This window comes from Mauremys reevesii, linkage group 10, assembly GCF_016161935.1.
Source record: "Mauremys reevesii isolate NIE-2019 linkage group 10, ASM1616193v1, whole genome shotgun sequence".
In the NCBI taxonomy this organism is placed as follows: domain Eukaryota; kingdom Metazoa; phylum Chordata; order Testudines; family Geoemydidae; genus Mauremys; species Mauremys reevesii.
This window is the reverse complement of record NC_052632.1, coordinates 77,818,663-77,846,074: the sequence shown is the minus strand read 5'-3', so window position 1 is coordinate 77,846,074 and position 27,412 is coordinate 77,818,663.

Genomic DNA, 27,412 nt, shown 5'->3' with positions numbered 1-27,412 from the left:
GTGTAGCTCTGTTCAAGTCAATGGATTTGTGTGGATTTACATGGACTGAAAACCTGGCCCCATGAATTTCAACTCCGAAAGTTTCTACTGCCCTATATAGGCAATAACCTAGTATGTTTTTATATGGACGGGGATGAGACCTGTCCTGGGATTCCGGTCTGGAGGGTGAACCAGATTCTGAACCCAGTTACATCACTGTAAATCCAGAGCAACTTCACTGAAGTCATTGTGTTACTCCAGATCTATGCCCACGTAAGCATTGGTCATTGGTCCTGTAAAAGATTTGGCATCCAGTTTAGTGCATCACCTAATTCAGCCATTCACCCCTTGATCCTGCCCCACTTTCTAATGTTGGGCTGTCTGTTTCCAATAGGGTGACCAGACAGCAAGTGTGAAAAATTGGGACAGGCGGTGGGGGGTGGAGGGTAATAGGCACCTACATAAGACAAAACCCCAAATATCGGGACTGTTCCTATAAAATCAGGACATCTGGTCACCATAGTTTCCAAACTGAGTCATGAATAGTCATAATGAAACCCAATCTGCTACAAAAAGATGCAAGATGGAGATATTTATAGAAGTCCCACCTAGCTGGGTTATATTTAGGGGTTAATTGGTCAAAGGATTTCATGTCAGAGCCTTGGGAACACTGATCTGGATAAAGAAGCTGATTGGATTCCTATCTCGCTCAATATTTGCATGTGAATCCCTGGTGTAAAATCCAGGGTGTCAAAAATATTTGCTGACCTGCACAATGAAGTGCTGATTGTTTGTTTTTCACTTGTTTCTAGATAAGTAAGAGGTGAGGGGGATTAAAATCCTGTTTTCTTAATGATGCAGAATCTAGCACTGCATAATACTAAACCTGATTTTTATCCCTCTCATAGAAAATGATATTTTGCACTTCTATACTAGCAGCAATAGTGTGCGCCAGTAGCTAGGGGCCTGGCCTGGGAATCCAGAAATCTGCATTCTACCCCAGCCCTGCCACTGAACTGCTGTATCAACTTGGGCAAGCCACGCCTTCCACTGTGCCTCAGTTTCCCCTTATTTAAAATGGAGATGATGATTCTTGCCTTCCTGGACAGCTAGAAGAGCAGACAGAAGAGCTCGGTTTTGCTAAGCATCTTCTAGTCAATGCTTGCTGCAAACTTTACTGACAGCTAGAATAGCAGACAGAAGAGCTCCGTTTTGGCATAGCCTCTTCTGTCCAACACTCTGTGAGAGAGGAAAATTCATCTGATAAAGGAGAAAACTGAGGTACAGAGAAAGAAAGCAGCTTGCCCAAGAGCACACAGGAAGCCTGTGGGAGAGCCAGGAGCAGAAGCCATATTGCGTGGTCCTTTAACCACAAGACCGTTCTTCCCATACCACTAGAAAGTGTTTATGTGACAAGAGTGATTTTAGTCCTGGAATAGCTTATTCTGCTCCTCTCGCCACCTCGAATGCAGCTAGAGGAACTCCCTTGGGATCAGCAAGAGTAAACACTGGAATAGAAATAAATAGCCCAGTAACAATAATCATTATAACAGCATTCAGCACTTACGTGGCAGTTTACAGATCACAGTGCTTTACACACATTAATTAGTTCCGGCAGAATGTTCCACCTGATCATTCCTGTTCTGGCAACTAGGGAAAGGAGCAGACCTGACCAGTTGCTTAAATCCTCTTTAGTTTAATCCTTGTAAAATGGTCCTGTGCCTATTCCAACATCTCTTGAGCTAGGTGCACACTGGCCCTTTAAGTCTCTTTGATCCTGTGATGGTTGCTCAAGTGCAGAAGTCACCGATGTAGACAGGCACCTGGTCAGAACGTAGCTGTCTTGAGATGCGTCATACCAGTGCATGTCATCATAGCATTGGGGCTGTGCGGTGGGTCTGGAATTGGATCCACTCGGAGGCTGGTGGCATTTGGAACATGGTTAAAGACACATGGTGTTGTTTGAGCGCTTGTGATTTAAATCACGGCACACTGGCTGGAGCATTTGTGGCTTGCGGTTGTACAGGGTGGCAGGTTTGTTTGGTTTTCTCTTATACATTTTCTTCTCTGATTGATGGATTTCTCTGATGGCGGTTTAATACTATTGCAATACCATGTATTCTCTTAGAAAACCAAGAAGTTTCATAAGAAAAAAAAAAAGATGTGACGCTTCCCTGAATGGTGTAGCTGATACAATATTGTCATTGGGCTCAAATCCTCCTTGCTCATGAGATGATGCTGTAAGGTACCAATCTGGTGTGAAAAAATCCCCCAAACTCCATTTTTTTTCACAGACCTTGAATTTTGTTTTCTGACCAGCTCTAATCATGAGTCATTTTATCAAGGAACATTTGTCCAGAATGAAAGCGGGATGATTAGTGTCCCACTGTCTGGAGAGGCTCCCGACCATGAGTGCCAACCTCAGGGCAGACTGTCAAAAGCCAGGCAGAAACCCCAAACTGGTGGCATGTTTGATAATTAGATTTCACCAACCCAGTCCCAAATGTGAACACCCGAAGTACGACAATAGTCATATAAAGGAGTCACAGACAGTTCCCTTAGAGACTCCACTCTATCTTGCCACCCAGGCAAGCTGGACTATGTGATAAATAGTCACTTACACCAAAAATCACAAATATTCCAGGTTACTCCCCATCCCAAGAGACCAGTCATTCATCCAGGTCGAATTGCATCCTAGAGTTCACATCAAAGACATTGCTAGTAGCCAATTCTATAGTAAACTAAAGGTTTATTAGCGAAGAAAAATAAATGAGAGTTATTGAGAAGTTAAAGCAAGTAAAATATATGTACAGGTGAGTCACAGTCTATAATGCCAAATGGTAGCAGAGATTTAGTAATCTGCCAGTTTCCCAGAAGTCTCTCGGGGCTGCCCAGAGTAACTCTGGGGATCTCTGTCTTCTCGTTCAATTAGTCCACCCCTGTTAGAATCCAAACAGCCCAGAGATGCAGGATCTTTCCCCAAGTCCATACTTATAGCTTCTTCTCACAGAAAACAAGCTGACAGGGTTACCACCCATGAGGGCTCTTTCTTTGGTTGGCAGAGAGAGGGGAGTGTGTTTAGAGGCTGTGATCTCTAATCACACACAATGACCACTTGTATCCAAATGCGCAAGAATTAGCACTTCATTTGCATTACACAAGGCTTCTTTCTCGTTTGATGGGTTATTTAGTTACAGGGGTGTATTCAATGTAAATGTTTGCTATTACATTATAACAAGATATAGTAGGTAAAAACAATGCATGTAACATCCCATTAGTTTTCATGAAGTTTAAACACCAACTACACTCTCATACATTTAACACACACTTTGATCTATACTAATACACAAGTGAATTGGTCTGGGGCTTTGGTGTGAGCTGGCACCTGGTCTGCCAGCATCACAATTAGTTTATAAGGGTTAGTTCAGTGAAGAACAGAAACCATAGCATGTACTTTAGGTGACCAATCACATGCTAGGAATAATGAAGAGCAAATAGTCAAAGCAAAGTTGCTGAACAACCCATAGGCAGCAAATAGTTGGCAGATACCGTGTATCAAACAGTTTCAAATAATAAACTAACTGTTTCAGTGGATAGTTTGCGGACAGGAAAAGGGCTAAATTATTCAGATAAATTGGTTGCATACAGCTCAATACTCCTGCTAGAATCCTGTCTACTATCAGGGAGAGCAGAAAATGTGTTTATCAACCATCATCCAATGTTTAAACTCACAGTCCTTTGCAAAACACCACATTCAAATCTCCCAATGAACATAAAATCTAGAGATGGAAAAGTCTGAGTAAGTCATAGGGCACCTCCAGGCCAGTACGGGATTGCTTCCTAGTGACGATTTATTAGTTTCTTGTTCAGTCTACTTTTAAATTTGCCAAGCAATGGGATTTTCATTCCCCCCTTGGATCCTCATTCTACTAATTGAGGCCTATAAGGTGATGAGTCATCCACGAACTAGAGCTTGATTAAGCCACAGGCACTGATGGGTCATTCCTGTGCTAGGCTCCAGCCAATCCACAAGCCATGATCTGGACTGGTGACTCTCAAGTCAGATATATAAGCCTTGCAGGACTCCAGTCTGTTCAGTGTTGCTCCAGGGGTTGGAATTCTCCCCTGCCTGATAGTGGCAACACACTCCCCAAGCCTTAGCCTGCTCCAGCCTCAGTTTTGCTCCAGCCCTATTCCTAGTCCTGCTCCAGCCTTCACTCTGGCCTTGTTCCACCCTGTTCTGGACGCCTGATTCCAGCTCTGACCCTGAATCTGACCACTAGGCCTGAGCATCCCCATCATAGTTTCTGAAACCACTTCCCTCAGAAGGAATGGGGACAGACCTGGGGGCTGTACGTGAATACGCAGCCTCAGGCAGACACAGCCCTTAGCTGTTTATTGAAGATTTATTTCACCATAAGTTAAATTAGTCCTCAATGCACATAGACCTAAATCCTCAAAGATATTTAGGTGCCTAATTCCCATTGAATTCATTGACCTCAATGGGAGTTAGGTGCTTAAATACCGTGGAGGATCAGTCCTTGTTTCAGCAAAGCACTCAAAAGTCTTTGCTGAATAGGGGTAGACTTACACATGTGTTTTAAAGCTAAGTACACGCTTAACTGGGGCCACCGAAAGTGCTCCCTAGCTACCCCTTCCTTCTCCCGCTCCAAGTGGTAGAAATGCCAGCAGGTAATGCGTGGTACAATGAATGAACCATTTGAAATCTGCTGGTAAAGCTGAGTCAGAGCCGTTCTGGTTTTCCATATACATTCAGTGTGAATGGCTTTTACTTTAGATTAACAGCAAGAAAGTCTTTCTGAGAGAGCAGTGTGTGTGTATGTATGTGTGTGTGTGTGTGTGTGTGTGTGTGTGTGTGTGTGTGTGTGTGTGTGTGTGTGTGTGTGTGTGTGTGTGTGTGAGAGACTGCCATCGGGGCAGAGCTGACACACCAAAGATTGAATTGCTGCCCTCCCGAGATAAAACCATGAGCTACTGCAGCTTGAAGCCAGCGCTGTCTATCCGGGGCTGTAACAAACTCGTATCCTCTGAGGCGCAGGCATAGACAGGCACCTGTGACGGACACTGCCTACTGGGTCCTGTGCATGTCTCTTCAGCCTCACAAAATGGCAGCATCGCTGCAGGCAGCCGACTCCCGGAAACGCAGAGGTGCAGTGTGCAGAAAACAAGACTGTAGCAGTCAGATTCTACGTACGGCACAGGGTTGTCCTTGGGGTTTACAGTGGCACTTTGAAGATCCCCTCTGCTATTTCCCATTTCCCATCCCCTGTGTCATGGCCAAGGAGGGCTCTATGGGATTCTCTGCAGACACTACTGACAACATCTGCAAATGAAATAGAGAGGTGAGTGCAGGGGACTGAATATGCTGCCTCCATGGTCCTCCTAAGCCAGGCAGCCCGGAAAGCAGAAGGCCAACCTGGTCCTTGGCCACAGGGCAGGGCAGGCAGGATGGAGAGAGCAGCTGATGACTGTCACGAGTTACACAGGACCAGGTGTTACAAGAATGCTCCATAACCGCACGTACGTAAACAGAGAAGGTGCCAGAAGATCGCACTGAGAAACATGCAACATAGTTGCTGGGCTTTGTACGACCAATAAAAGTTGTTGTGCATTGCAAAGAGCAGCTCTTTACACCAGGTCGCTTTATTAAGTGTCTGATTTGAATTTCTCTCCATCAGGATCTTGAGGCGAAGCAATTACACAATAGTGAGCCAGTCATCCATAGGGAATGCACAAATCTAGGTTTAATTGGCCTGACAATTAAATTCAACCCTCTCTGGTTTTGCCCAGTTTTAGTTATTGTCTCTTCCTATGTGCGCTATCTGCTGATCTCTCCATCTTGTTAATTAACAAGGAAATTTCACCCTGAGGGCTGTTCCTCCCACCCCCCAAAAAAACAAGAATAGAAAAAGAATCAAGAATAAGCCAGTTTGTGCTGAAGCAACAAACTCCCATCAGGATTGATCTGGTGCAGACTGACTCTTGTTAGAGTGCGTAGTGCTGCTGATGTTCTCTTGGGTTCAGAGAAGGTAGAAACTGAATGCCAAGGAACAGATGCTGCGCTGCAGCAGCACATCCATATGCTCAATGTTGCACACTTGGCAAACGTAAGTTAGATACTTCACTGATCCAGTGTGGGGGAAATGGTTGAGTCCATGGATCTAGCCAGGCCTGTGGGACCATACAGAGAACACACCTTGCTGGCCCACGGGCATCTTTATCCAAAAGCTACAAAGCTAGGAGGGCTTGTGCTCCTAAATGCCTTGGGTGCTTTTGAAAACCTTCCTCTATAACCCTTAGGTGTCTGTGCAAAGCCACACTAATTAATGTGATAAACGGAAGATGTTAGTTCAATGCACTTGCTGGGATGCGAGCTAGATGGGACCTAAGGGGATTTTGCCGTCTCTAATGTCTATGATTCTGTATGAACATCAAAGAGCAAACACTGGCCCTTTAAATTCCTCTGGCTTCGTAGTGCATGCACAGGGTCAAACCGGTGGACATTGGCACCAGTGTGACTGAGGTCTCCCATGGGTGTCTAGAGATGCTTCCATGAATGTCTTCATCAGACTGGAGAATCAGATCATTTCCTTGAGCTGTGGTGCCCGTCTGGCCCCTGCCATATTACCTGGAGGTCACCTTCTCCTGCATCCTCAGCTGTCTGACTTAGACACAGGCTTCTGCAGCTTCTGTTCTCCTTTGCCTGTGCATCTGGCTTGTCTGACTGCTCCCCTCTTTCAGGTGCGGGGTCTCCCTACCCCATAGCGGCCTCCCCCACCCTTCAGAAACTGGCGAGCCATTGAGGGAGTAGGGCAGAATATCTGCCCTGCCATGGCTTTGGAACTGTGATGAGGCAAATCCAGCCCCATTCTGTAGCTAAGGCTGGAGGTGGAGATTCTGAAGCCAAGGGGACTGTTTAATATGCACATGGAGCACCCAGCACCTCCTTCCAGCTCCAGCCAATTCCTAGCTAAGGGGCAGAGCCTTCACGTCTCTCCCATTCCAGTTTGTTCCGGTGAAGCCTGCAAGGAGGAGTTCTCAAGTGGATAAGAATTACAGGAGATGGTAAAAGCTACTTAGTCCCTGATGCTGCAGAGGAACCTCTGTGCCCAAGCACAGCCCCATGTGGATCCAGCTGCAGGATTGGGGCCTTATCCTGTGATCTCTGCTTGGCCAGGGCCTTGGCTTCTTGTGTCTCTCTGGAAATGTTAGGTAGGAATAATAGTAATTTGGCTGCATTTAAAGAAGGTATAAAGTCCTTGTCATTATTTCAAAGTTTCCCCTAGGTCTCGCTGATTGATTCGACTGCTCTGTCTGGTCCTAATCATCTCTTTAATTTGTGCGCTGTCTTGTTTTATCCCTGCGTTGCGTTAATGGAAGCCATTGGCAAACAGGAGTTGTATAAATCTTACTATGCAGTGCCATGTGTTGTTGCTAATGGCAATTGTCTGATTGAGGTGTCAGGCTGCCTCCATTATAATTGGCTTGTGGAGGAAAAGAACAAAGTTACTGTTCCTTTCTCCTCGAGAACAAAGTGTAGAATTTAAATCTTGGTACCATCCACACCCGGCTGCCTTATGGCCTGGCTCTTTGGCAGCCTAAAACAAAGGGATTAGTGAATGATGAAACAAAGGTGAGGCAGCAGGGATTGCCCTCACTGGAAAGGATTAAGCACATCCTGCATTGAAAGGCACTTATCCTCTGGTTTGGTCGCTTGTCCTCATTTTAAAATTCCACTTGCCCTTGAGGGTCTTGTGTAGGCTGGGGCCAGGGGCGGCTCCAGGCACCAGCACGCCAAGCATGTGCCTGGGGCAGCAAGCCGAGGGGGGTGCTCTGCTGGTCGCCGCGAGGGTGGCAGGCAGGTTGCCTTCGGCGGCATGCCTGTGGAGGGTCCGCTGGTCCCGCGGCTTCGGCAGACCTCCCGCAGGTGTGCTGCCGAATCCACGGGACCGGGGACCTCCCGCAGGCAAGCCACCGAAGGCAGCCAGCCTGCCTGCCATGCTTGGGGCGGCAAAATACCTAGAGCCGCCCCTGGCCGGGGCTATGCTTAGTTCTTGGGATGTGGTGTATTTATAGCATCTGCAGAGCACAGTCCAGGTCTGCAGGGAAAATGTGAGTGCCTGGTTGTGTGGATGCGTCCTTTGTGACCCTGTGTTGATCTATGCTTCTGCATGACACACCTCTCTGTGCATCTCTGTGCCAGGTATGTGTGTGTGTGGTTTTTCTATATGTGTATGTGTGTGGTGGTAGTGGGGAGATATATGTGTGTTTGCTGCAGCTGCCTGGTGATAGTTTTAGAGGGCCAGACAGTTGTCAACCCCTCTGCCATGGGGCAGCTGCCCCCTTTAAGGGAAGTCAGGACCCAATCTACCCGTAATGGGCTTCTTTAAACAGAATGAGCCCATCTTGGCCCACCTGTAAGCAATTAACTGCTTATGTGGCTGGCTGGCAGCTAATTGACTAACAAGCACCTGAGCTGGATATAAAGCTACCAGAGCTCACCTGAAGGAGGGTGTATGGTGGAAAGGGGGAAGCCCTTAGAAAAGCTAGATGCTTACCTGCCTGTCTCTCCAAGCTAAAAAAATAAGCAGGGGGCTCTGGCTGGGGCTACAGCTTACCTGAATCTTAACCCAGCTCTGGGAGGAGAACTGGGAAACTCTGATCTCAGAAAAGCAAGTCTTTTGAATTATAGCCTGGCTCTGGGACACCTGAACTTGGGAGAGGACACTGAGCCCGAAACCCAGCAGAAGGGTTGGACTTGAGGACCTGATGAGGAAGTTTCTTCCTCCTCTGTGGAGGAGTTTATAGATGAGAGCCCACAAAGGGCTTATTGTGGTCTTGGTAGCGGGGTCTGAGTCAATGTATGCACACACCAGAGGGCTGTGTAGCTGTACAATGTGCATACTGGGGGATGGTGCCCTGCTATAGTGGGAGAGTGGAAATTGGAAGGTCTCAATTTCTGAGCTAGGCACACTCAAGTGTTTGCATTAAAGAAAAAGAACCTGCAGCGCAATCAGGCACTGAGGTGTCTTTCTAACCTCAGGGTAACTAATATGCATGAGCTAGGGTGACCAGATAGCAAGTGTGAAAAATCGGGATGGGGTGGGGGGTAATAGGTGCCTATGTAAGAAAAAGCTCCAAAAATGGGGACTGTCCCTATAAAATCGGGACATCTGGTCACCCTAGCATGAGCTCTCCTGAGGTATAAATGCAGTAAAGAGCAGGGACTTTAGTTTTACTGTGAGGTAAACTAGACAAGGTCCCCACTATTCCCGTGCCTGGTGTTGACTCTGCGGTAAAACTTAAGTTACCGTGAGGTAAAAACCACACCTTTCCCAGCAGTGAAGGTAAGGCCTTGATAGCCTACAGCGAGGACACTGACACAGCTGCTGCTGGCCTCCTTCAGTCTTTTCTCCTCCCCTGCCACAACCCCCCTGGTACCATGCAGTGCCTTCTATTGATGGTAGTGCCTATATAGAACTGCCCATTGTAAAAGAGTCTAGGCCAATGAGACCTCTGTGGCTGGCCATGTGTCTCTGTTCAGCTGAATCCTTGTGAAGACTTGAAGGAACAGGGAGGCTTATGAAGAAGACTGAGATCCAGGCCAGAAGCAGTGTGGTCTAGTGGCCTGAGCACAAGTCTGGGATGTGGGAACTCACCAGGTTCATGTTCTGCCAATCTCATAGACTCCCTGTGTGTGAATGTGGATGTCTCTCTCCACCTCAGTGCCTCCATCTGTAAAATGGGATAGGATTTCTCTGCCTCGGAGAGCATGAGGCTAAATTAGGATATGTCTGTTAATACTCTAAGTATATGAAACACTAGTTGACAGGGGCTCTTAGGTGCTACCATGATGCTAAATGGTATAGAAACTGAAATCCCTACAGTGGGAGCCCTAAGCAGAGAGAAATGCTAGAATTGGGCCCTCGATATACATATTTGTGGCCTCAGAAGCCATGTTGATATTACACGCTGAAACAAGGTTGTATCACTAAGGCCTCTTTGAGGATGCTGCCATTTTGTGTTCCCTTCAGTGTGAATCATTACAAAAGACACCCACATACTATACTCTCTCCTGGACTCTCTACTTCTGCTGTTCTCTTCACCTCAAATAAAAGCCATTCATATGCAAAGCATTTCTGGGCTCTCTTTATGTGAAGAGAGACACTATATGTAAGGGTCACTTCGTTGTCAATAAAGGGCAGCTATCTCTGGGGTGGAATGTGGCAGCCATATAATAGTCACAGCAGCACTACATAACAGTGCGTGTGGCAGGGGTGTTGGTTGGTTGGTTTGGGTGGGTTTTTCTAGGAGTAGGGAGTAAAGAACACTGTATCCAAAGAAAGCTGCAGGGGGAATTTCAGAGACAAAACTATAAGGACTCCTGCTGGAATTTGGCCAGAACATAAGTTTGCAGGATTTTCAGATGCAAATACTCTGGGTTTTATTCAGGGGATTATTATTTAATCTCCACCAGGCTGAGATCCTCCTAGTGCTGGGTGCTGCATGGACATATAATACATGACAGTCCCTGCCCTAAATAGCTTTCTTTAAAAGAAAAGACATAACAGGAGGATGAGACAAGCAGATGGGTTGGGGGAGAGGGAGCGAAGAGGGGAGATGAGAGAACAAAATAATAGGATATGTGCACAATTCTTATCCATCCAGGAGCAGCGAGCACCACTCAGTCACCCTCTAGTGAGGAAGTGTGGTGCAGTGGTTATGGAACTACATGGGATTCAGGAGAGAGGAGTTTGCTCCGCCACAGACTTCCCATGTGACCTTGGGTAAGTCACATAGGCCCAGATCCTCAAAGGCATTTAGGTTCTGCCCTCCCATTGATTCAGTGCCTCAGTGTCCCATCTGTACAATGGGGATAATAGCACTTCCCTGTGAGGTGCTCAGATACGACAGCGATGGGGGAGCATATCAGTGCCTTAGAACTTGCAAGATACATGCTGTACAGGAGGCTTGGCCTCTGCTATTATACTGATTTTGCTGGATAAGTGCTACTCAGAAGGGACCATTCTTCCGCCATCTGCCCTACATTCTGTCCCCAAGGCGCTGACGGTGCCCAATTAAGGAAGGATCAATGGGCTTGTATAGCCCCCTGCCCCCTCCGGCAAAGGTGTGTCAGTTTATTTCACACAATGACCTAGTTCCCAAGCAGGCTGACGTCAGAGGCCTCGGATCATTAAGACGGCAAGTTCCGGTCTCTTCGTCATCCAGCGTTCACTCAACAAATCAGGTATTGAAACTTTCCATTTCTGCATCGATCGGTGCTGTGGCCAATAGTGAGCTCCGGCTGCTTTTCCTGACTGAATTGGAAGATGAGGAGGTTTTAAAGGACTCAATCCAACACTTGCAGTAAATAGTGTGCATTGCACCTACTGAGGAACTCAGAGGGTGACTTTTTTTTACAAGCAATAAGGGGCAGAAGGAGTTGGGGCGGGTGTTGGTTTAAATTTAAATTTGTTTCTCTGATGCCAGTTATATTTTGCAAGCAGTAAATTCACATCAATAGCTAGAGTCATATAACAGTAAAACAGTCATGTAACAGCAACTTACAGTACCTTCGTGGGAGGGAGTGTGTCTCGCTCTAGCAGGAGACACTGAACTGAATACATAACAGTGTTATGGGTAGGAGCAGGGGAAGGGGAATTAGGACTCCTGGGTTCTGTCCTTGGCTCTGCTGGTGGCTCCCGGTGTGATGTGGGAACCCTACTGTGCCACCTGCATGGAGGATAATTCCTGAGTGTAATGAGGCTTTCATATTTGTACCGGGCCCCAGACCAGCTGCAGGGGTGAGTTTACACCCAGCGCTATCAGCCACATCACTCCACTCATGTGAGGTGATTTAGCCAGACTAGCTTGGGCTTTCCCTCTTGGCGCCCCCAGGTGGTGAGGGGACTAGCAGGCGCGGGAGCATCCGAGGGTGGATCCTGGCCCCAGTTTCTGTTCTATTGCTCTGCTCTCTGACTTCCACATTCTCTATTCTCTCTATTAGTAGGGCCAGCTGTGACATGCCCCCCGCTCCATCCTGAGGCTTGTCGAGCTTCCAGGGTGTCTCCCCAGCTAAAGCTCTCTGCTCCACAGGGACCTGGAAGCCATCTTTATGGCATGGACTTTAGTGCCACAGGCTTTGCTGCTTCTGAGAACTTCTTTCCTCACCAGCAGCTTCTTCCCAGTCCCCATCCTGCTTTCACCTTCTTCTGCCTGCTGGCACGCTCTTACTTCACATGGCTTCAGACGGAGACGTTTCTCCTTCTCCCATCCACGTCCTCCCACCCCTGCCTTCTCAGAGAACAGCCCCTACACACCTGCAGTGGAGGACATTGCCTCCTTAGGCCTCCCTCTAGGCTATCCAGAGCCCTGAGGAAGAGGGAAGGAAGGATGGTACGGGGCTATGTTTATAGGCTGCCTGCAATGCTCTCATTCTCTGGGTGCACCCTGAACACCAAGCCAAATCCAGCCCAGGGGCAAGCAGGCAGGAGGCTGTTGGGATCAGTGCAGCGGCGTGTGCCAGTGCTGGAGTTAGCTCTTGTGCTCTAGCGATGAGACCATAGTCCTGCCACAGCCCTGGGGTGGTGGCTGTGGACCTGATGTCTTGCTAGACTAACCTCACTGTTTTTATTCCCATTGCTGATGTCCCTGCGTCTCCTCGTTCTCTGGTGAAAGCCCTACCAATAGAGGCTGTTGTGGGAATGAGGTCACAGAATCTGACACACCGACGGCTGCTGGTGTGGCGTAACCCCGTTCCCAGATGCTGTTATTTCCAGGGAAAACGTCTACGCCCTTGGTATTGACACACACATTCAGCTATTTCATTTCGAATGGCCTTGAGGGTCTGGCAGGCTGATAAGTGCCGTGTTCTGGGACAGGGCAGCTTGGGAGGGTACATTACTTTTCTCTACAGCAATCTCGATAAATCCCCACTGAGTTCCACAGTCCCCTGCCGCCTAGGGCTGCTTGCTTCAGGGAGAAATCTCCTTCCTGCCCCTCACCATGGCTCATCTGGTGGCTTCCTTTATGGTATATTGCCTTTATTCAAATAGCTGACCATAGGAAACTCAACTGCATTTAACTTTCCCCCAGTTTAAACACTGTCTCATAATTCTCTAGATTCCTCTCGGAACAGTAAATAGCTGCTCCAGGGCTTGGTGTCTGTGCAGAGAACATCTGTCAGGCCTTATCAGTCCTGTCTGTTTGTTCTTTATATCTTTATTTCTCCCCAAAGATTGCAAGCACATACGAACCTGGGAGAAGGACACACCAACTCAGGTGATGTGCATCTCTGCGGTCCTGAAGAGAGGGGCTTGGACTGGAACCCAGGCTAGCCTGTCCCTATGTGACAGCTCTGCCAGGGGAACTCAAAGGAGAGTTTGCCGGGGGAGGAGCACAAGCAGGAGCTCTGCAGCTCAGTTGCTCTTCACCATACTGAAGAGTATAAATGCAGCTCTCAGAAGGCAGGAGATTTGCACATGTGCAAAGGCCTGACCCTGAGCCTCCTGAGGTCAATGGAAAAATGCCCCATTGTCTTCAGTGGCAGCAGGTCTGGGTGTGGGGAGCTGAGTGTCAGGGGGTGTCCAGATGCTTGGGGAGTGGGGCTCAGTGGGGTGGGGATCCAGATGCAGCTGGTTGGGGCTTAGTAGGGTGGCGACCTGGATGCAGGTGGCTTGTTGGGGTGGTCCAGGTTCAGGGAGAGTGAGGCTTCTCTGGGGGGTGTTCTGGATGCGGGGGGAGTGAGGCTCGGTGAGAGGGTCTGGATGCCTGGGGGTTGAGTGGATGGGGGAGCAGCTCCCTAGACAGTGATCCCTCCCCCTGCAGCTGAGAAGTGATGGGTGCAGGAACCGGGAGTGGGGTTGGGGGAGTTTTCAGAGCTTCCTACAGCCAGGGAAGAAATCTGGGGGTGGGCCTGACACAGCCCCAGATGCCGTGCAGGGGAAGAGGAAGTCCTGTCCTCCCCAGCCCAGCCTGGACTAGCAGCTGAGCCTGGCACAGGGTAGGAGCCATCAGCCGGGTCTTCCCCAGTCCTGCCCCCTGCCCACAGTAAGTTACCTCTTTGCTGGCTGCTCTGGGCCCCCAAAACATACTGCTGGAGAGGGTCGCATGACCACTCTTGTGGCTTCCCTTTGCTTCCAGGTCAGAAAGCCATTTTTCTGCAGGGAAGCAAAGAAATCTGTGGGGCACATAAATTCTGCGCATGCGCAGTGGCACAGAATTCCCCCAGGAGTAGCTGTAGATGAGCTAAGGGGCTGCAAGTGTTCTGTGCAAGCTGCTCAGCCCTCAGTGCCCCTAGCTTTAATAATAACGATAATGTCTGACATTTCTACAGCACCTCTGATTGAGGAGAATCCCAAAGCCCTTTACACAGAAAGGAGCTATTCCATCCAAGCCCAGTGCACAAGAAGCATCTGCAGATGGAGCTAAATTCACCCTGGGGTTAGGCAGAGCTAATGAGATAAACAATACCCCAGATGACGTATGCTGCACTCTTGGAGCCAAGCCACCATTACAAAGTCCTAAGTGCATCTCGGATTCTCCTTGACATTGATCAACTTTCCCCTGCTTTGGAACATGGAACGTTGCATAGCAGGGCTGGGTCAGACCGATGGCCACCATGTCTGGTATTCAGCCTCCAGCTGGGGCTTAGATGCTCTTTCAAAGAGAAAGGCAGGAAAAACAATGCCACCTCCATGCTCGTTCCACTCTGTGCCTGGGGGACAGGTTACCTTCCTGACCCCTGAAGCCCTCTCAGCTGACGCCCTGAGGCATTAACTTAGCAGATATAGCTGCAAATATTATTTGACCAACTCCTGCAAGTCCCCACTTAGTCCTATGGGAATTTTCCCTGACTCAGACAACCCCAAAGCCAAGCAACATCTGACTGCTTAGAAAAAGGGGGAGGGGGTGTCTCAGACTTTCAAGAGGCCCTACGCAGCCTCACGAATGTGTAACCCAAGCGTCTCTCCAGCTGTGGGACTCGCAGTGAAGACATACAGGACCTCAAGTCTCTCCTTGAGGTGACAAAGTAAAACTGGCCCTGAACATATCCAGTCCCATCCCCCAGCCATCTCAGGAGCTGTGACCACTGCTGTGTCCCAGAGGTACAGCTCCACATGGAGGAGGCTCTGGAAGGGAGCTAGGCCAGTTCTGCAAATAGATCCTTACGAGTCGTTTTTTTGTGTCTCACTGAAGGGCTGTTGGCAAGAGGCTGGCTCCCCTACATCCCCTGTTGCTCTCAGAAGCTATGCCCAGGCCAAACTGATCTCCCGGGGGCCGTATCCAGCTTCCCCAAAGGAAATGTCCCTTTTTTGGGAGGGGGCTTTTCACGATTCCAAGTGGGGAAGGGGAGCACTTCTCCATGGGGAGGTGGGGGGGAGTTTTTGTGTCCAAGCCATTGACTTGGTTGGTTGGTTTGAGAAAGGAGGTTGGCAGAGGGAACAAATTTACGCCAAAAACAAGAGGGAATCTTTTAAAATGAACCGCTGTGAGTTTTGAAAATTCACCGGGTGTGGGTGAAAGTTTCGCTCTGGCAAGAGCGGCAGCGAGGGCATGCCACAGCCTGGGCCAGGAGGGGCTGAGAGCACTGGTCCCCTGCGAGAACATCGGGCACCTCTCGTGCTCTCTTGAGGAACAGCCCGGCTGAGCTCTGCAGGAAGCACAGGGTACCCGTTCCAGGGGTGGAAGGACTGATGGGGATATTGATGAAGGGAGGGGCTCTGGCATGCGGCGGGAGGGGACAGCCAAACAAACACAATTCTCAGTGTTTGACAGTGTTAGTGGGTCTGCCTGTGTTTACATAAGTACTGACAGCAACACACCCAGCCCTGCCTCCTGGTGCTATTTGAAAGAAAGAAATAAATCTCCTCCCTTCATACTTGGCTTGAGCTGCTTGTGGAAATAATCAATTCCTTCCTTTCCCGGTGAGTTGCCTCTTTTATTAAAATATTTACAGGGTGCAGCCTCAAAGCCGTTCCCCTAGTGCAAACGTGGCTGTCACAGGGGATGGGCTCTCCCTCTCTGAAATGCCAATGTGCAGCCGGGGTCCTCATCTCTGCAGAGCCTATGGTGATGAGCATGGTATGAGAATAAACTAGAACAGGTGGAGGGTTGTGTCCCTCCTGCATCTATCACGAGGGGGATGGGGGACCATCAGCAATGCTAGCACGGGGCCACGCTGGAGACTAGGGGCGTGAAGAGCGGAGGCAGGAGAGACGGTCACCAATGCTGTGGGGCGAGGAGCTGCGGGCAGGGCAGGGCAGTTCGAGTGCATGGCCAAACGGGGAAAGTTTGGAGAGCTGCAGGCCTCAAATTCCCCTGACTTCCAGCTCTTTGCCTTTTCCCACAGTCCGACTCTTTCTCCAGCGCCTCAGTGACTAAGCCCTTTGAGCTGGTCCCTGCTGCCCCTTCACAAGCTGCAGATCAGGCTGCCAGAGGCCCAGGGTAGCTGACAGCAGCAGAATTGCCTCCATAGTGCTGCTGCATGATCTTCCTTGGAGGATTATGTGTAAGGCCTCAGCAGGAGCCAGAGAGCTAAGAGGAGCGAGAGACCCTCTCAAGGAGGGGCTCAATACCTGTCCTCTCGTGGTATCACAGCATCTGCCAGCTCCTTAACTGGCAGCAGGGAAGGAAGTGAGCTGAGTACACCAGGCAGCTGGGAAGGGAGATTTCTGTTAATGAGACATTGTTGGCTAAGCCGGTCTAGCTTGGGCAGGTATTGAAGGGCTAATCTCCATCCTCAAACGCAGCCTCCCTTTTCTTCTCTCACACTCTCTCTCTCTCTCTCTCTCTCTCTCTCTCACTGATACACAGACTAGGTATTAGATCCTGGCAATGCTGTAGTGCACCTGGGAGAACCTCCCCAGGGATCTGCAGGCTTGACGCCACTGGCCATGCCCCTTATGACGTTGCACCCAGATGTGAGAATGCTGCGGCCTGGAATGCAGATACATAAATTGCACCCAAGCATGGGCTGGGCACTGAGCCTATGCGGGTCCATCCAAAACCTGCCGTTGACCCTGGCTCTCTCTATACAGAGAACCACTGAAACCTTCCCTCTGGAGCTTAGAATCGCAGCGACAAATCCCACCGGCCTGCTGCAGGGAAAACTCCAGCTGAAGCTGTTGAAAGTTTTGTCGGAGTAAAAACAGTCAGATCCTCAGGGTCTGTGCTTGGAAGGGAGATCTCCGAGGAGCCCCTGACTCTGGCAGGAAGTGGTAGTCGTTCAGGTGGTGCTCACCCCAGAGACCCAATGCCCCAGCGTGATATTAGGGAAGTGTTGTGTTTCGCAGGAGATCGAAAGCCCGGGTCCTGAGCACTTGTGGTAACTGAAGCTCTCATGGTGCTTTTCGTGAGATAGTAACCTGGGTGTCCCACAATTCCAATCTGTTTGCAGTGCACCTCCCTAAAATGCCAGCTTCCATTGGGTACACCATTACTCATCCCCTCCTGTGCTGGTGCTGTGCTCTGTGTTCCAGCCCAGACGTGAGGGACGTGACCCACGTGCATAGACTCATAGACTTTAAGGCCAGAAGGGACCATCATGATTATCTAGTCTGACCTCCTGCACGTTGCAGGCCCCAGAACCTTACCCACCCACTCCTGTAATAGACCCCTAACCTCTGGCTGAGTTACTGAAGTTCTCAAATCTTGATTTAAACACTTCAAGTTCCAGAGAATCCACCATTTAAACTAGTTTAAACCTGCAAGTGACCTGTGCCCTGTGCTGCAGAGGAAGGGGGAAAAAACAACAACAGGGTCTCTGCCAATCTGTCCCAGGGGGAAATTCCTTCCTGACCCCAAATCCGGCGATCATTCAGACCCTGAGCATGTCATCAAGACCCACCAGCCAGACACTCGGGAAAGAATTCCCTGTAGTAACTCAGAGACCTCCCTATCTAGTGTCCCATCACTAGCCACTGCAGATATTTGCTGCTATTGTGGTGCATCCTGAACCTGCCTCACCAGCATGAGGCTTCAGGAATCAGTATATGTAAAGGGCTTTGAGATCCTCAGATGATCAGGGCTATTGAAAGCCAAGCTATTATTATTGCATTATGATTTCTGCTGCAGCAGGGCCAGACTGGCTGCTGGGAAATGCTATTTGGCTTCCTTAGCACAGTGTTTGCAATCTGTGCTTTAAATGGATGAATCATAGTGCAGCTGTGCCCTTCCACTGCGTTTATTTTGTCTGCTAACAACTTTACCCTGTATCTCCTATTAGCCAGCCGGGTTGTAGCTCAGGGCAGAGGAACCGGCAGAAGTTCCGGGGGAGATGTAATTTGCAAGGAGGAGAAGATCCCAGGGTAGCGCTCCCCAGATTGATTCAGGTGGCCAGCTATGCAGAGGGATTAGGGCTTTGGTGAATTTCCCCTGGGTGCCACCTACAACGTGGTTTGTATCTAGCAGATAACGAACCCCCTGCTCTGTCAATCGTACCTGGTACTTTCAGTGTCCGTGTGGCTCTTATGCTGTCAATCATACCTTTTTTTTTTTTCAGTTTGAGAAATCATTTTATTAATTATTCCAAAAAACCAAAAAAACATGTTCCCCAACCTCGGGAGGAGGGAGGCGCCGCCGCCTTGGGAGCGCACGCGTCAGGTCGGCGCGGCGACCCCAAACTGACACCGAGGGAATTTGCCTGGAAGATCCAGCCCCCGGTGATGCTATCACGTTGCTGCACTCAATGCCCAATGCCAGGCTGCCTGGGGAGCCTAATCCCCATAGGCAGTTAGGCCCTGGAGCCTAAGTCCATTGGCGGTCGACGGATGGGGACTCCTAAGTGCAATCATACCTAGCAGCACATGCTCCCTGCCTTGCTGATGGTAGCCAATGCCTTTGGCTGACAGGTGTCACCTGTGGTACCTAGCATGCCTGGCGCATGTAATGGATGGATGATTCCTGGGCTGCCTGGTATTTACAATGGCAGCATACACACCCCAGAATCAGCTATTGCCTAATCCAACTGCTAACATGGGTGCTTGGACAGGCAGAGAACCTGGAGGCTCTAGCCAGCAGTGACAGAACTCCAGAGACTTGCGCTCAGCAAGTTGGATGGTGAATCACTGGACTGGATAATGGGCTGGCATAAGCAGACACAACTGCCTTGAAGTTAATGGGAGCTGTGTCGGGTTATTCCAGGGCTGAGCTGGGTCCTCTGCACTGGGAGCATCGAGGCAGCCTGCCAAGGAACCACCTTTCCCATTCTGTCTCCTGGGGGCCCATCACATGCTTTGCTCCTTCCTGCCAATGTCACCCAGCAGGAGACTGCGGCTGGATTTGTGATGTATAAGACTTGACTTCTGGAATGCAGAGTGCTGCACGCTGGCAAAGCCTCAGAATGTGTTGCGGGCAAGTGGGCTGGAGGGTTCAATGGTTAGCTGGAAGCCCTGAGTTCCTTGGGGGTTTGCTTTGCTCTTTGGCAAGGGAGTGAAGTGTTTTTGCAGGGAGTTGTAAGTGTTGCCTTAGAATATGGAGAGTACTAGGCTGGTTTCTCAGTAACAGGCTCTAAGTTGCTGCTGCTAATCTTTATTCACCTGCATCTTGACAGGTCAGAGGTTGAGCTGGCATCAGTCCCCTGTGGCAGGGTACACAACCCATCTGGGTCATGAAGCTAGGTAAAACCAAGGCCCCACACTCAGTTTCCCCAGAAGTTCCTGCAGAAGTTTGGAACCAGACAGGAAGCAGTTAAGGTAAAAAAAAAAAAGGCTACTAAGTTAGGGGGTGTCAATTTTGGGGAACCCAACCTGAGACCCCTTGGGCCTGGTTTTCAGAAAGGCCACACATCCGCCCCACGGGTTGATGTCGATGGGGGCAGCAAATGAACAGCACTGCCTGCAAATCGGATCCCAGGTGGACTCCTAAAACCACAGGCACCCAGCCCTACTGGCCACTTTTGCAGATGTTGGCCTAATTGCCTGTGGAGTGAGTGCAGCTGGGGCTTGTTAGCCTAGCCGGCCCAGCTGGCATCCTGGAGTGGAAGAGGAAGAGGGAAGGAGTTGACAGAATTGGGGGAGGGGTGGCTTAGATCCTGATTCAAGGGCTCATCATTCCAGGATTGGTTTGGACAACAAAGAACCAGGGAGGAACCAGCATCGCTCCGTTTCTGTTTTGAGAGTGAGCTGCTTGCGCCATTGCGGAGGGGTGTCCCACTCTGTGACCCCTCCAGACAGCCCAATGCTTCCCGGAGCTGCATCCAAACTCCCTGACCTCCTCCTGAGAATAACCAGCATGAAAAGACGTGCTTTCAGATAAGAGAGAGCCAGCTCTCCGAGCAACATCCTCTTGGCCAAGGGCAGTGGGTAGCAACGTTTGGAAAGAAATGAGATGGGGGCAGGTTTGATTCTAAATAAAACACGTTCCACAGGTGTCAGCAGCTCTTCACCGATGCAGCCCCAGAGACGCACCCAAGGACCTTTGTCAGACAGATGAACTCAATATGCATAGGGGCCTGGGGGTGACAAAAAACCTGAGCCAGCAGCACTATATGTGTGTGACCTAAGCCCTCCCTACGTACTGTGTTCCGGTAAGAAGAGTCCTGTTCCCCGCTGGGACTGGACTATTGAGAGGTTCCATTCAGAGCAGGATGAAACTGGGTAAACCTCCAGAGAGAGGAATGCAGGGCGTGGGGCTGATCCAGCAGAGGAGCGGGTTAGGCAATGTCCGGAATCCTTCCCAACTCCCCCATTGCACCCCCCAAAATAGCGTGTAAGTGGAGGGATCGGGGGGGGTGGAGAGTTGGGGGGTGCATTAGGGGTTAACGAATTAGCTTGATCTTCAAGGGATATTTGTCAATAATAAGACATGACGAGCAGTTTCTGCACGGGAGGCCCAGCCCGGGAATAGCTGAAGGGGCTGCATGTCAGGACTGAGGTACAATGGCAGAGCCATGCACAGGCGCCCCGTGGCTGGAACAGCAGAGGCTGCTGCCGGTTGGGAGGGACGTGCGTTGGCAGGCCTGAGTGGGAAAAGTTGCCCGGAAGATGGCTGTACTGGCTGGTTCCTCGCTGGATGCTTACGGCGAGTGTTTTAAAGCGACGAAGATCAGCGACGGCAAAACAGCCCTGCCAGCTCTTGGTGGGGTTTTCGGTCACCCTGGCACAGTGCCAGCTGCACTGGTCGCCTGTGGCACATTTCCCTGTTGTGCGTGGCACTGTGGCAGTTACGGGTGTGTGGCACTTATCTCAGTCCCACTGTAGAGAGCCTTGCAGCAGCAGTGCTGCGAGTGGCACGTTCCTAGAACCCCCCTACACACCCGGGCACCTTATTTGTTTTCTTCAAGCTGTGGCGAGGAGAGCAAGAGACAAAAGGCTGGGGGGGAAGGGAATGTGCAAAGGTGCTGTGGGGTTAGCAGATACTCCTCTGGTCATCGGTAGTCTGCTACCAGTGTGATGAGCATGGGCCAAAAGCTAGAGCCCAGTGACTTGTTTTGAACCAGTTCCTCACGGAATCCTTGGAAGCACACACACTATAATATCCCAGCTGGAGAAAATTCCTGGAATCGGTTACAAATTTCCAGGGCAAGGGTTTAGGGAGTCTCATGTCCCCCCTCGCCCCCCACCCATTCTTCCATTACCGTGACACTGGAGGTGCTAATCCATTCCCCCAGAGGGAAATGAACAAGGAGCCCTTCATGATGACCAGATTTTGTTCTCCTTCACTCTGGCATTCCCTATAAGATTCAACTCTGTTTCTCAATGAGAGGCATTGAGGGTGCTAATAACCCTTGGCATTTACAGTCTATATGAACATAAGAACGGCCGTACCGGGTCAGACCAAAGGTCCATCTAGCCCAGTATCCTGTCTACTGACAGTGGCCCCAGGTGCCCCAGAGGGAGTGAACCTAACAGGCAATGATCAAGTGATCTCTCTCCTGCCATCCATCCCCATCCTCTGACAGAGGCTAGGGACACCATTCCTTACCCATCCTGGCTAATAGCCAGGTAGTACCTTGCATCCAGTGAGCTCAAAGCCCTTGACAAACGACAGGCTAGCTATAAACTATATACCATCACTGGCCAGTAGTTCTCAAATCTGTACTGAGTTGTTCATTAACAAAAATCACTGCTGCCTAATGAGAGTGGCCCGCTGCCTTTCTCCAGTCTCTGGTTAGCTGCCTCTCCATCGTGATCTCAGCTACCCTCTCTGTACGCTGGCTTGCAGAACTACATTCCCACCCTGACCAGGCTCCCGCCATCAGCTTTGACTCCTCCTCCTCCTTCACATCCAAACCTTGTCCAAATCTTGCTGCTTCCTCCTCCATAACTCTTCTAAGACCCACCCTCTTCTCTCTGTGCGCCCCACTAAAAGTCTTTCCCAGGCCCTCCTCCCCTCTCATCCTGACTACTGTAATCTCCGCCGGGACTCCCACCTCACCCGCATCCCATCTGCTTCAAACCCAGCCGCTGAGAGCGTCTTCTCTGCCTGTGGTTCTGACTTTGCCCCCTTGGGAGTCCCTCCAGCTCCACTGACTCCCCTTCCGTCACACGCAGCTTACATTATTGTCCTTCGTTCATGGCCCCTCACAACTCTGCCCTTCCCCACTGATTGGCTCCTGGCTGCGTCCCATCCCTCCCCACCTCCGCTCCGCCAGCATCGCCAACGCTGAGCACTTGCTGGTCAGTATCTCTCACAGCTGTCTTTGTGCCTTCTGCCCCTTCCTCATGGAAAGCCCTAGCAGATCTCCCCCCGCAGGCCCTCTCCTCCTTCAAGGGCCAGGTCGGTGACACTTGGAGTATGTCTACACCGCAGTCGGAAGGGTGACTCCAGCATGTGCAGACATACCCAATCGACATAGATCAAGGCGAGTTCGCATAACAACAGTGAATCTTGGGCAGTGGCTTGCAGGGGGCGGCAGCGCATTTCTGCCACAGCGGGCGCGCGCTCGGTTCGTCGTCTCGCCCTCCCGTGGTCCTCCCACAGACGTGCGCGCAGGAGGTCCAGCCCGCCGCGCGCGACCGCGCCCGGCGGCGGGCGCCTGCCCCTGCGCCATGCGCCCAAGCACGCTTGGCATGGGGAGCTGGAGCCGCCCCTGGTGGCTTGAGTACCTACCCAGGGTCACATACAACTGCCTGTGCTACTGGTGCCTCACTGCTATTGTAACACAAGCTAGCTTTGATCTAGCAGCAATTCCCCCTCCTGATTGCAGTCTAGACCTCCCCTAACAAGTAGTTAGTCTGTGGTCAGTGTCTGGGTCACAGGGTCATTGGGGGGTTGATATCTGAGGGAGGGTGGAATGTGTAGCTATTCTGTCTTAGCCCGCACCTCCTGTACATTGTCGGGCTTCTCTGGTTACAAGTGCTTCAGAGCAAGGGCCGCGTCTCTGTGTCTGGAAAGCACCTGCCGGAATAGGAATTCTAACTGGCCTGAAGACTTACAGCTGCCTATCAACACTACTTTAATAGGAGCTTTACCAGTATATTCTGCAAAGTTCTTCTGGTGACACTTTCAGTATGAACCCTAGAAACCCACCAATTGCTCCCTGCATGACCACCAAGGGGCTAATCCAACAGGCTTCCCATGTGGACTGCATTCAGTCCCAAGTGACCCTTACCTCTGTTTGCCTTGGCACAAGGCCCTCAACCCACCTCATCTCAGATCCAAGCTTCTCTCTCCCACCTGAGTGGGTGTGTTTACCTGCTTTTCATTCTACTGAACTCCCTGACCCAGGCGTTCTCAGTGAAATCACCACCTTTGGAATCTGCCTTCCTGGTGACACGCCAGCACACAAGCCAGGTGGCCTTCAGGGTGAACTGCAAGGCTCATTAATTCTTGCTTAGCGGTTGGCTGCATGTTTTTGTTTTGGCTTGTTTCTGTGTCTCTCCTAGCAGTTCAGCGGTCAGTAGCAACTGCTGCAGCTGACAAACCCTTAGTGTTTACACCTGTCATTGCGAGAAGTACGAAAAACATCCCATGTGTGTGTGTTAATGGTGGCCTCGTAGTGCAGCTTGCATGGAGGAACGCCCTGGGTTACCTCTCCTGGGCTGACAACTGTATGCAGCCCTCAGAGAGAGCTCTCCCCTTGGAATAAAATAATTATAGCCATGAGGCAAAAGCCTGGGTCCCTCTGGGGCAATATCCTCCCTTCTCCCCCTCCAGGGTAGGTTTCACAGGGGTGGCAAAATTCACCTGCATAATGGTCAATGCAAGAAAAGGGATCTGAGGTGCACAGGGGCTCGGAAGCATTCTCAAGCCAGACTCCTCGGCAGTCCAAAGCTGGAATCTTTAGAATATGCATGAATGTGTCGCTCTAACTCCTGGATCATCCCGGTGTCATTACTGACCTATCTGCTTCCAATTAGCTCGTTAGCGTTTGTAAAGAGCTCTGAGATCCTTTGAATGGAAGGTGCAATAGAATGGCAAAGCATTAAGTAATCACTATTATTGTTGTCATGGTCTATGTTGGAGGAGAGGGGATCTTAAGCGGGCAGCATATGTTGCTGAGACCCATGGAAATGTGCCATAGCGCTATGGCTGATGTACAGCTGTTTCTCTTTTTCTGTAGATGGCTCATGCTCAGATATCACAGTGGAGGCCCAGAAGTGCCTGGATTAAACATCCTGCCCCTCCAGCTGACAAATTAATTATAAGGCTGGAATACAAGAAAGGGGGTTCCCTTTGTCCTGACACACAACCCCCAGCCGGTTACTGAGGGATCAGTTTGATGGGAATGGAGTGTTGGAAGAAACTATCCATTTCCTTCCTCCTGAAGCGTGTGCAACAGGTGTCTATGGGAATGAGCAAAGTTCCAAGATTGTTACATATGGTCATACTGCCTCCCCTAGTGGACACTTACAGTTACATCAGAGGACTAAGCAGTCAGTTTCACTGCCCGCATGGACAGCAAAGATTGCTCCACTCTGATAGGACAGCCTCTCCCCAGGGTCACAGTTGACCCAGGATCTTGATGCCAGAACATGGTCCACAGCACAGTTTTGTTAGCAGGAAACAACCTGGAGATGGGCTCACGATGACTTTGTGTTTCTTGGATGGGTCAGGATTTGGACAGAACTTTACCCCTCTGGTTCCAAACTGAGTTGCCAACTGAGCTGTGCTGAACCTTCTCTTGGGAAGAACACCTAGTTCGGCCCGTGCCCTCATCCCCTCCAGGACAGTATAAATGCCCAAGGGTGGGCAGAGCTGTCTTGGGATCTGCCACTTGTTTTGAGCCTCGCTCGTTTCTCAGGGACTCGTTCCGCCTCTTTCACTTTTCCCAGGGATGTTTCAGTACCGCAGGGCGTTGGTACTAGCTGCTGTGGGCACAGCACTCTGAATTCAGGAGTCTGTCATCCAACAGAATGCTCCCTGCCCGGAAGGCAGCTTTTCACTCATTGCTGGCAATTGCTCTGCGTGACAATATTGGCTTCACCCATGCACCCGCTCAGACCACATCTTATTCCTTTCTCCCCCCACACCCTTTCTGATTACCCTGGAATTTCCTGCCTTTCCCTGGTTTAAGTCAGACTCCGAGATGTTTGATCATTACTCCATGAAATACAGAAAAGTTACTAGTGAGTAAGTGTGGGGCAATAGCTCAGTACGGCTCAGTGAGATCACATTGGACTGTGCTCACATTAGGGCTTGCAAGATGGGTCAGGACTTGGATGGGAGACGTCTATGGAACACACAGGAAGTGGTGCTGGTGATTTAAGCACAGGGCACCCCCCAACCCCCTCTGACCTGGGACTGGCATTAGCATCCCAGATAGTGGCATTAGCATCCCAGATGACCTGGCCAAACATCACCCCCTGGATTATCATATTGTTTCAATCGAATATAGTGTCCTTCACATCCTGCCCTGAACTGTTTAGCACTGTTGCTGTGTCCCACCCCAGCGGTGGCTGCATTTCAGTAGTGAGTGAGGTGATCCCTATCTCATGAGGGTACTGGGTTTTCAGACCTTCCATTAAAAGGACCTGTGGAAGGTCAGCAGATTTGCATCTATTCCTATGGCCGTGCATTGGATTTGATTTCTCTCTCAACATAAATGACCGAAATTGGAGCTTCAGACCCAGTATATCTCAGCCGGCTCAGAGATGTTGTATCCTGTACCTTCATATGTCTCTGTCTCATGGTAGCAGCTCTCAGTGAAACACAGACACCTCCAGAATGAACAGCCACGACCCACGTGTGGTCTTTGCTGATATTATTGTGAAGGAGAAGGACCTGGCATGGGGGTGAGGGTAAGAGCGAAAGAACTGCCCCCTGGTGTGAGGGCAGCTTGCTTCTGCTTGCCTTAAGTAGCCGCTCCTTTCAAGAAGCCTGGATCCTAACCCCTGTATGGAGCAATCAAACAGTTGTAACCTGAGTTCCCAGCCATCTTGGAGGGATGTTCGGTTGACCTGATCTCCTTGACCCCAAGCCATTCTTGACATTCTCCACTTGACACAGTGGGCAGCACACTGCAGACAAACAGCAGCTTTTCTAAAGGCCTGCATCAGAGCTTGGGGAGGCCACCAAACTCCCCCTGATTAGCAAGTGCTCTTTAAAACTAGTCTTCGTCACAGCACCATTTGCGGTGTGTTAAATGTCTAGTTTAGTGTTGTAGCGCCACCTGCTGGAAGAAGGTTTGTCTCTCTCCCCCCGCACCTCCATGCTGGAAAAATGCAGCCTTTCACCGGCTTGTCCCTGGTGTCCTCACTTACACCTGGGCTAAACAGCTGTAAAATTCTGCTCAGACTTTACACCTGCTCAATATAAGTAACTGATGACACTTTGTGGCAACGTGCAGCCCAAGAAACTGTGGAGACTCAGCTGCCCCTGCCATAGGAGGGGTATACGAGCTGAGATCTAGAAATTGCTTTAAAATAGAGCAGAGGCATCACTGGAGCAAAGTAGCTGGAAGCAGCCAGGAGCATTGCTGCAAGCCCAGCCGTGTTCCTCAAGTAATACCAGTGGCAATCTGCATAGCTCGGCCCCCTCGCCACCTACCCACAAAGCTCATTTCTGGCTCGAATTATTGTTATTGTTTGTATTACCATAGCGGCTGAGGTGCCCCCCATCACGCACCAGGACCCCACCATGCAAGTGCTGTGCAGACAGAACCCAAAAATAAGATGGACCCTGCCCCCAAAGAGCTTCCAGTTTAAGTACAACTCAAGAGACGACAGATGGACTCACAGACAGATGTGGGAGTACAAGGAAACACTGAGACGATATTGGGCAGCATGACAGGACGTGGCAGGGGTAGTCAATAGGCGGACCATGGGCCAAATCCGGACCATCAAATGCTTTTGAATGGACCCTGAAATCTTTTTATTTACTTATTATTGCTGGGCATGGGCGGTGGGCATCATAGGCCTGGGAAGGCTGTGCCTCCCCAAACAGCCACCCACACTCCATCCCCAGGCCTCCCCTGCCTGCTTCCAGTTCCCTTCCCAGCTCTTCCATAGCTGAGAGGCTGGGACAGGCA